This window comes from Blennius ocellaris (assembly GCF_963422515.1).
Source record: "Blennius ocellaris genome assembly, chromosome: 14".
Taxonomy (NCBI): Eukaryota; Metazoa; Chordata; class Actinopteri; order Blenniiformes; family Blenniidae; genus Blennius; species Blennius ocellaris.
This window is the reverse complement of record NC_137663.1, coordinates 4,522,869-4,533,837: the sequence shown is the minus strand read 5'-3', so window position 1 is coordinate 4,533,837 and position 10,969 is coordinate 4,522,869.

Genomic DNA, 10,969 nt, shown 5'->3' with positions numbered 1-10,969 from the left:
TGGAGCAGGCAGGTGGGCACCATGGAGGTCAAGTAGGAGGAGAAAGAGGAGGAAGAGGAGGAAGAGGAGGAAGACGTGGTCAAAGGAATGGCAGAGGACAAGCACTCAGTTTGAGAGGTGTCCATGGGTCCCGTTGAGACATGTGGGGGGGGACGGGGTTGAGGACAAGGACCAAGACGATGAAGATGGTGTGGTAGGGCGTAGATCTCTGATTGGTGCATACAATGCAGAGATCCTTGTTCCATTTCTTGACGAGCTCCAGGAACTCTAGTCTGTAGAGCTGTTGGTGTAATTGATGTCATTGTGTGGGACAACGTCAGGTTCCACCATGCTCATCTGGTGCAGGCATGGTTTCAGGGACTACGTCAGGTTCCACCATGCTCCTCTGGTGCAGGCATGGTTTCAGGGACTACGTCAGGTTACACCGGGACGTAGTCCCTGAAACCATGTCTGCAGAAGAGGAGCATGGTGGAACCTGACGTAGTCCCTGAAACCATACCTGCACCAGAGGAGCATGGTGGAACCTGACGTAGTCCCTGAAACCATGCCTGCACCAGAGGAGCATGGTGGAACCTGACGTAGTCCCTGAAACCATGTCTGCACCAGATGAGCATGGTGGAACCTGACGTAGTCCCTGAAACCATGCCTGCAGCAGAGGAGCGTGGTGGAACCTGACGTAGTCCCTGAAACCATGCCTGCACCAGAGGAGCATGGTGGAACCTGACGTAGTCCCTGAAACCATGTCTGCACCAGAGGAGCATGGTGGAACCTGACGTAGTCCCTGAAACCATGCCTGCACCAGAGGAGCATGGTGGAACCTGACATAGTCCCTGAAACCATGTCTGCACCAGAGGAGCATGGTGGAACCTGACGTAGTCCCTGAAACCATGCCTGCACCAGAGGAGCATGGTGGAACCTGACGTAGTCCCTGAAACCATGTCTGCACCAGAGGAGCATGGTGGAACCTGACGTAGTCCCTGAAACCATGCCTGCACCAGATGAGCATGGTGGAACCTGACGTAGTCCCTGAAACCATGTCTGCACCAGAGGAGCATGGTGGAACCTGACGTAGTCCCTGAAACCATGCCTGCACCAGAGGAGCATGGTGGAACCTGACGTAGTCCCTGAAACCATGCCTGCACCAGAGGAGCATGGTGGAACCTGACGTAGTCCCTGAAACCATGCCTACACCAGAGGAGCATGGTGGAACCTGACGTAGTCCCACACAATGACATCAATTACACCAACAGCTCTGCAGACTAGAGTTCCTGGAGCTCGTCAAGAAATGCAAGGATCTCTGCATTGTATGCACCAATCAGAGATCTACGCCCTACCACACCATCTGCGGATATCGCCACACACACACTGATGTTGCGCCCCCCCCCCCCCCCCCCCCCCTCGTCCAGGTGCTTGTACGGTGGCCCGCTGGCCAATTAAATCTCTCCATCTCCTCCTTGTCTTGGCAGGTTGAAGCCTGCCTCATCCACAAGCATACATTTGTGATCATTTTCCTCTGCATCCAGGACGTCACCCTCTGTGTACAAGAAGACATGTTGGAAAGAGGATTACTGTACAGTATTGATTACAGTACTATGATGTACAGTATTGATTACAGTACTATTATGTACAGTATTGATTACAGTACTATGATGTACAGTATTGGTTACAGTACTATGATGTACAGAATTGATTACAGTACAATGATGTACAGTATTGATTACAGTACAGTGATGTACAGTATTGATTACAGTACTATGATGTACAGAATTGATTACAGTACAATGATGTACAGTATTGATTACAGTACTATGATGTACAGTATTGATTACAGTACAATGATGTACAGTATTGATTACAGTACTATGATGGGAATTTTTCACAAACAAGCATCATGAAACTGAACATACCTGAACAAACTCAATCCTCATGCTTCACTCTGTCTGCATTTCTTTCAAAAGGCACATGGTACAACTGTTTGAGGGACACCTGGTGTCTTTTCAGAACACGTGCAAAGGTGTGAAAACTTCTGTCTTCCACATTCCTGTAGAGATCTTCATCGTCCAGGATGTTCTGTCGGATTTCTCTCAGCCTCATGTCATTTCTGTCTGGACCATGTTGACCACAGTGTTCCTGTTCCTCAGTGAGGAGTTTACCTCCACTACTGGTTCCTGTTCCTCAGTGAGGAGTTTACCTCCACTACTGGTTCCTGTTCCTCAGTGAGGAGTTTACCTCCTCTACTGGTTCCTGTTCCTCAGTGAGGAGTTTGCCTCCACTACTGGTTCCTGTTCCTCAGTGAGGAGTTTACCTCCACTACTGGTTCCTGTTCCTCAGTGAGGAGTTTACCTCCACTATTGGTTCCTGTTCCTCAGTGAGGAGTTTACCTCCACTACTGGTTCCTGTTCCTCAGTGAGGAGTTTACCTCCACTACTGGTTCCTGTTCCTCAGTGAGGAGTTTGCCTCCACTACTGGTTCCTGTTCCTCAGTGAGGAGTTTACCTCCTCTACTGGTTCCTGTTCCTCAGTGAGGAGTTTACCTCCACTACTGGTTCCTGTTCCTCAGTGAGGAGTTTACCTCCACTACTGGTTCCTGTTCCTCAGTGAGGAGTTTACCTCCACTACTGGTTCCTGTTCCTCAGTGAGGAGTTTACCTCCACTACTGGTTCCTGTTCCTCAGTGAGGAGTTTACCTCCACTACTGGTTCCTGTTCCTCAGTGAGTTTACCTCCTCTACTGGTTCCTGTTCCTCAGTGAGGAGTTTACCTCCACTACTGGTTCCTGTTCCTCAGTGAGTTTGCCTCCTCTACTGGTTCCTGTTCCTCAGTGAGTTTACCTCCACTACTGGTTCCTGTTCCACAGTGAGGAGTTTACCTCCACTACTGGTTCCTGTTCCTCAGTGAGGAGTTTACCTCCACTACTGGTTCCTGTTCCTCAGTGAGGAGTTTACCTCCTCTACTGGTTCCTGTTCCTCAGTGAGGAGTTTACCTCCACTACTGGTTCCTGTTCCTCAGTGAGGAGTTTACCTCCACTACTGGTTCCTGTTCCTCAGTGAGGAGTTTACCTCCACTACTGGTTCCTGTTCCTCAGTGAGGAGTTTACCTCCACTACTGGTTCCTGTTCCTCAGTGAGGAGTTTACCTCCACTACTGGTTCCTGTTCCTCAGTGAGGAGTTTACCTCCTCTACTGGTTCCTGTTCCTCAGTGAGGAGTTTACCTCCACTACTGGTTCCTGTTCCTCAGTGAGGAGTTTACCTCCACTACTGGTTCCTGTTCCTCAGTGAGGAGTTTACCTCCACTACTGGTTCCTGTTCCTCAGTGAGGAGTTTACCTCCACTACTGGTTCCTGTTCCTCAGTGAGGAGTTTACCTCCACTACTGGTTCCTGTTCCTCAGTGAGTTTACCTCCTCTACTGGTTCCTGTTCCTCAGTGAGGAGTTTACCTCCACTACTGGTTCCTGTTCCTCAGTGAGTTTGCCTCCTCTACTGGTTCCTGTTCCTCAGTGAGTTTACCTCCACTACTGGTTCCTGTTCCACAGTGAGGAGTTTACCTCCACTACTGGTTCCTGTTCCTCAGTGAGGAGTTTACCTCCACTACTGGTTCCTGTTCCTCAGTGAGGAGTTTACCTCCACTACTTGTTCCTGTTCCTCAGTGAGGAGTTTACCTCCTCTACTGGTTCCTGTTCCTCAGTGAGTTTACCTCCACTACTGGTTCCTGTTCCACAGTGAGGAGTTTACCTCCACTACTGGTTCCTGTTCCTCAGTGAGGAGTTTACCTCCTCTACTGGTTCCTGTTCCTCAGTGAGGAGTTTACCTCCACTACTGGTTCCTGTTCCTCAGTGAGGAGTTTACCTCCTCTACTGGTTCCTGTTCCTCAGTGAGGAGTTTACCTCCTCTACTGGTTCCTGTTCCTCAGTGAGGAGTTTGCCTCCTCTACTGGTTCCTGTTCCTCAGTGAGGAGTTTACCTCCTCTACTGGTTCCTGTTCCTCAGTGAGGAGTTTACCTCCACTACTGGTTCCTGTTCCTCAGTGAGGAGTTTACCTCCTCTACTGGTTCCTGTTCCTCAGTGAGGAGTTTACCTCCTCTACTGGTTCCTGTTCCTCAGTGAGGAGTTTACCTCCACTACTGGTTCCTGTTCCTCAGTGAGGAGTTTACCTCCACTACTGGTTCCTGTTCCTCAGTGAGGAGTTTACCTCCACTACTGGTTCCTGTTCCTCAGTGAGGAGTTTACCTCCACTACTGGTTCCTGTTCCTCAGTGAGGAGTTTACCTCCACTACTTGTTCCTGTTCCTCAGTGAGGAGTTTACCTCCTCTACTGGTACCTGTTCCTCAGTGAGTTTACCTCCACTACTGGTTCCTGTTCCACAGTGAGGAGTTTACCTCCACTACTGGTTCCTGTTCCTCAGTGAGGAGTTTACCTCCTCTACTGGTTCCTGTTCCTCAGTGAGGAGTTTACCTCCACTACTGGTTCCTGTTCCTCAGTGAGGAGTTTACCTCCTCTACTGGTTCCTGTTCCTCAGTGAGGAGTTTACCTCCTCTACTGGTTCCTGTTCCTCAGTGAGGAGTTTGCCTCCTCTACTGGTTCCTGTTCCTCAGTGAGGAGTTTACCTCCTCTACTGGTTCCTGTTCCTCAGTGAGGAGTTTACCTCCACTACTGGTTCCTGTTCCTCAGTGAGGAGTTTACCTCCTCTACTGGTTCCTGTTCCTCAGTGAGGAGTTTGCCTCCTCTACTGGTTCCTGTTCCTCAGTGAGGAGTTTACCTCCACTACTGGTTCCTGTTCCTCAGTGAGGAGTTTACCTCCACTACTGGTTCCTGTTCCTCAGTGAGGAGTTTACCTCCTCTACTGGTTCCTGTTCCTCAGTGAGGAGTTTACCTCCACTACTGGTTCCTGTTCCTCAGTGAGGAGTTTACCTCCACTACTGGTTCCTGTTCCTCAGTGAGGAGTTTACCTCCACTACTGGTTCCTGTTCCTCAGTGAGGAGTTTACCTCCACTACTGGTTCCTGTTCCTCAGTGAGGAGTTTACCTCCTCTACTGGTTCCTGTTCCTCAGTGAGGAGTTTACCTCCACTACTGGTTCCTGTTCCTCAGTGAGTTTACCTCCTCTACTGGTTCCTGTTCCTCAGTGAGGAGTTTACCTCCACTACTGGTTCCTGTTCCTCAGTGAGTTTGCCTCCTCTACTGGTTCCTGTTCCTCAGTGAGTTTACCTCCACTACTGGTTCCTGTTCCACAGTGAGGAGTTTACCTCCACTACTGGTTCCTGTTCCTCAGTGAGGAGTTTACCTCCACTACTGGTTCCTGTTCCTCAGTGAGGAGTTTACCTCCACTACTGGTTCCTGTTCCTCAGTGAGGAGTTTACCTCCTCTACTGGTTCCTGTTCCTCAGTGAGTTTACCTCCACTACTGGTTCCTGTTCCACAGTGAGGAGTTTACCTCCACTACTGGTTCCTGTTCCTCAGTGAGGAGTTTACCTCCTCTACTGGTTCCTGTTCCTCAGTGAGGAGTTTACCTCCTCTACTGGTTCCTGTTCCTCAGTGAGGAGTTTGCCTCCTCTACTGGTTCCTGTTCCTCAGTGAGGAGTTTACCTCCACTACTGGTTCCTGTTCCTCAGTGAGGAGTTTACCTCCACTACTGGTTCCTGTTCCTCAGTGAGGAGTTTACCTCCTCTACTGGTTCCTGTTCCTCAGTGAGGAGTTTGCCTCCTCTACTGGTTCCTGTTCCTCAGTGAGGAGTTTACCTCCACTACTGGTTCCTGTTCCTCAGTGAGGAGTTTGCCTCCACTACTGGTTCCTGTTCCTCAGTGAGGAGTTTACCTCCACTACTGGTTCCTGTTCCTCAGTGAGGAGTTTACCTCCACTACTGGTTCCTGTTCCTCAGTGAGGAGTTTACCTCCACTATTGGTTCCTGTTCCTCAGTGAGGAGTTTACCTCCTCTACTGGTTCCTGTTCCTCAGTGAGGAGTTTACCTCCTCTACTGGTTCCTGTTCCTCAGTGAGGAGTTTAACTCCACTACTGGTTCCTGTTCCTCAGTGAGGAGTTTACCTCCACTATTGGTTCCTGTTCCTCAGTGAGGAGTTTACCTCCACTATTGGTTCCTGTTCCTCAGTGAGGAGTTTACCTCCTCTACTGGTTCCTGTTCCTCAGTGAGGAGTTTAACTCCACTACTGGTTCCTGTTCCTCAGTGAGGAGTTTACCTCCTCTACTGGTTCCTGTTCCTCAGTGAGGAGTTTACCTCCTCTACTGGTTCCTGTTCCTCAGTGAGGAGTTTACCTCCTCTACTGGTTCCTGTTCCTCAGTGAGTTTACCTCCTCTACTGGTTCCTGTTCCTCAGTGAGGAGTTTACCTCCTCTACTGGTTCCTGTTCCTCAGTGAGGAGTTTACCTCCACTATTGGGTCTCGTCTCAATTCTGTAGGAACATGACAGGAAGAACATGTCATCATACTGTAGAACACATTTTACAGTAATAGTCACATTTCCTACTCTGTGCTGCACATTGGCATGCAGTGTACAATAACTTGACAATTACAGTAAGAGTACTACAGTACTACACTGCAAAGTTTACTGTAGTGTATGCTGAACACTTACCGGTTCTCATTGAGGAACGTTCTCATGATTGAGGCCACGTTGATCTTCTGAGGTTTGGTTGTACCATTCTTGCTGCCTCAATCATTGTCATGCCATGATTGATGACATAATCTACAACCATTGCTATAATCTCATTGAGGCTCTTTGCTGCTGCTGTCTTGGTCTTTGTCCCCGACCCCGTCCCCCCACACCTCTCAAACGGGACCCATGGCCACCTCTCAAACTGGGTGCTTGTCCCCTGCCATTCCTTTGACCACGTCTTCCTCGACCTCCATGGTGCCCACCTGCCTGCTCCATGTTGTATCACGACATATGTTGTTGTGGATGTCACTTCCTTATATACCACAAGATCAGCTCAATCATCATTAACAAATTGGTGTCACAGGTCGTGTCAATCATTGTAATCATCCTGAAAATGTCATGATCTGAACATGCTCATCCTCAGTTTCCAAGACTCTGCTTTAAAATAGAACAGTTGCTTGTCATTTTGAGTAGTTGTATCAATTGATAGTTAGAATATTGTAATGAAATGAATAGACAGTCATTAGAAATGTAATGTGTGAATGGCATTTTGAAATGATTGTCCTGTGTTGTTAAGTTGTGTCATTTTGAACCGGTGATTAAAGTTCAATGGACAAATGATCTTTGGTTTATGTGCATTGTATCCAAGTGAGTGAAAAAAAGTGTTAGAGTTTTGAACAAAAGTGCATTCTGATCATTGGTTGTGAGTTTTGTATCTAGAGTTGTGAAAAATGACATCAAGGTTCTGATACTAGTCTCAAAGTGATTGACCAAAACTGTATTTTGTACTACAATATTTAATGGTTGTACGAACGACTAAACAGTGACATTGTGTGTATGTTGTGTGTGTGTGATGTAAAGAAATGTCTCGATGGTATTTCTGGATAAAGTAGTTGATTGAACCAATTATTCTGTGAGTGCAAGCTTTCTTTAAATATACGAATAAACAATGCAATGTTTTGAACATTGGAAAGTCTGTGATACAAGTGCTGACTGTTGTGAGTTTTGTTTCTAGAGTTGTGAAAAATGACATCAAGGTTCTGAAACTAGTCTCAAAGTGATGGACAAAACCTGTATTTTGTCATTGAAATTGACAAATGTCAGCCGTCCCTCAGGACCCCCTTTAGCTCGGCGCCCGAGGCAATTGCCTGTGTTGCTTATCCTGTTGGGACGCCCCTGATTGCAGTGATCAGCTCCGTGATGCTACATGTTTCGGCTGGCAAGTGTTAATCTAACAAAATCAAAACGGTGGAACACCTTAAAAGAAACTTAAAAAATTATTCAATATCATTCTCCAGACTCTCCCAACAAGATTTATCTCATGACATGGCAGCACATCTGTTGTTTATGTTGGAAACACAGAAACACAGAGACCAATCTGAGGGCAGAGCTGTTGCAGAGCTGTCTGTGATGCTGAAAACACTCCCGGAGAGCACCTGTGGTGCTGAAACCACTCCCTAAAGCTGTCTGTGGTGCTGAAACCACTCCCTAAAGCTGTCTGTGGTGCTGAAACCACTCCCTAAAGCTGTCTGTGGTGCTGAAACCACTCCCTAAAGCTGTCTGTGGTGCTGAAACCACTCCCTAAAGCTGTCTGTGGTGCTGAAACCACTCCCTAAAGCTGTCTGTGGTGCTGAAACCACTCCCTAAAGCTTCCTGTGGTGCTGAAACCACTCCCTAAAGCTGTCTGTGGTGCTGAAACCACTCCCTAAAGCTGTCTGTGGTGCTGAAACCACTCCCTAAAGCTGTCTGTGGTGCTGAAACCACTCCCTAAAGCTGTCTGTGGTTCTGAGACCACGCCTGCAGAGCTGTCTGTGATGCTGAAACCACTCCCGGAGAGCACCTGTGATGCTGAAACCACTCCCGGAGAGCACCTGTGATGCTGAAACCACTCCCGGAGAGCACCTGTGGTGCTGAAACCACTCCCTAAAGCTGTCTGTGGTGCTGAAACCACTCCCTAAAGCTGCCTGTGGTTCTGAGCCCACTCCCGCAGAGTGTCTGCACCACAGATTCACATGAAAGTAGGAACAATGTTCTGAGCTTTCCTTTGCTGAAGGTCTGGTAGCTCAGGTTTTGGTCATCCATCTTTTAAAAGCTGCTGCTTTTCCTCAAAAGAAAATTGAGAATGTCTTTATCGTGTCTAGCGCTGTCATCCTGCCTGTTAACCTGCCAACTAGCTGGAGAGCGTAGCAACGGTGTATCAATTCACTAATGCATTGTGAACATATGTATGGCATTTAGCATAGCCCAGTTTCATCGAAAGGCAACATTCTGATTGATTTTCATATTGGGGAGCTGACTGTGATTGACACCCAGGCACTGGATATGACCGGCAAAAACAGAGCAGCAGTGTGCTTTCAGGAGAGGGTGTGACCTTCAGGAGGAGGTGTGGCCTTCAGGAGGAGGTGTGGCCTTCATAAAGAGGTGTGGCCTTCAGAAGGAGGTGTGGCCTTCAGGAGGTGGTGTGACCTTTAGGAAGAGGGGTGGCCTTCTGGAGGAGGCGTGACCTTCAGGAGGTGGTGTGGCCTTCAGGTGAGGGTGTGGCCTTCATGAGAGGGCATGGCCTTCAGGAGGGGGTGTGACATTTAGGAGAGGGCGTGGCCTTCATGAGAGGGTGTGGTATTCATGAGAGGGTGTGGTATTCAGGACGGGGTGTGGTATTCAGGTGAGGGTGTGGCCTTCATGAGAGGCCGTGGCCTTCGTGAAGCCTGTACACACACATAGCTTAGGGGACACAATGAGAATTTGAACTTATTCTGAAAGCCAATGTTCCTCTGGACCCTGTGGTGTACCTGCTGGGAGCAGGACTAACAAGACACTGATTCTGATTCAGTACTACTGATGGTTTTTCAGCACAATGTATGGTCCCTTCCCCTTTGGATGTTTAAATGTGTAAGTGCTCAATTTATGTTTAAATACTTTGCTGCAAAATGAAACCTGATCAGAACTGAGGCTACCAGGGTGGATTATTGGGCTCACAGTGCGCCTGAATTCCTCATTACATTTGGATGTTCACTTTATCCATCAATGATCAAGAAATCAACAATTTCTTCTCCTCATGAGATTTTGAACCCCAAACATTGGTTGATCGTGGAAGAATGTTTCTTTGGAGTTCTACAGCTGGCGCTTTCGGGACCTACTGATGACATTTCTGCAGGTGAGCATTAGTGAGGAAATTAACAATACTGTCAATACTTGTGTAGAAACGCTGACTGGATCTTTATTCATGATGTTGCATTCGATGGCTTCACAATAAGGCTACCCTCAGTTTTATCCCTGACTCAAGCTTTATTTCTGAAAGGAGCTTGCTTGTTCTCCACATATAGCCAGGTACAGGTGTTGGTATTGATTTGGGGTAGCATGTGACGCAGTGTTCTTTTCTCTCAATCAATTTTCTGCTAGTTAAATCAAAGATCAGATTAATGTCATCACAGTCACCTTGACATTTGACCTCTATGAGTTCATCTTCGACTGACAGTGAATAACTGTGCCATACAAGTAATAATTAATTTAAAGCATTTCAGGGGATCTGGATGAAGGTGAATGTTTGACAGGGGGCCTCCAAGCAGGTTTTGTTTGACCCCACCCAGCGGGGCACCTCCCAGGGTGGACCCGGCTGTATTGCCCACTATGGGCTCATGAAGTAGATTGACTCCTGGGCTTTAGGGATCATACATTCAAATGATGTGATTACATTTGGCTGCAATCTTTTGATATATCTTTGAACCTACAGGCCGGCCGTCTATTCATATTGCATTACTCATATTGATTACAACAAGGCTTTAGCAATATACTACTGTATATGCCGTATTGTACTTCACACCAATGAGGCTTATTGGAGAGAGAGAGAGAGAGAGAGAGAGAGAGAGAGAGAGAGCGAGAGAGAGAGAGAGAGAGAGAGATTCTTCTTACTTTAATTGAGTTCAAAAGTTGACTGGGCTGATGAGCCTCTCTCACTTTTATGTCTACTTGAATCATGTTGGCTGTGTGTGTGTGTGTGTGTGTGTGTGTGTGTGTGTGTGTGTGTGTGTGTGTGTGTGTGTGTGTGTGTGTGTGTGTGTGTGTGTGTGTGTGTGTGTGTGTGTGCGTGTTTTTTTTCAGCAGGACATACTTCAGCAGCAGCAGATTTTGGGCCAGATCATCTCTCTAACTCCATCTTTTTCTCTGACTGACTCTCTCTCTCTCTCTCTCTCTCTCACACTCTCTGTCTCTCTCCCTCTCTGTCTCTCTCCCTCTCTCTCTCTCTCTCTCTCTCTCTCACTCTCTGTCTCTCTCCCTCTCTGTCTCTCTCCCTCTCTCTCTCTCTCTCTCTCTCTCTCTCTCTCTGTCTCTCTCCCTCTCTCTCTCTCTCTCACTCTCTGTCTCTCTCCCTCTCT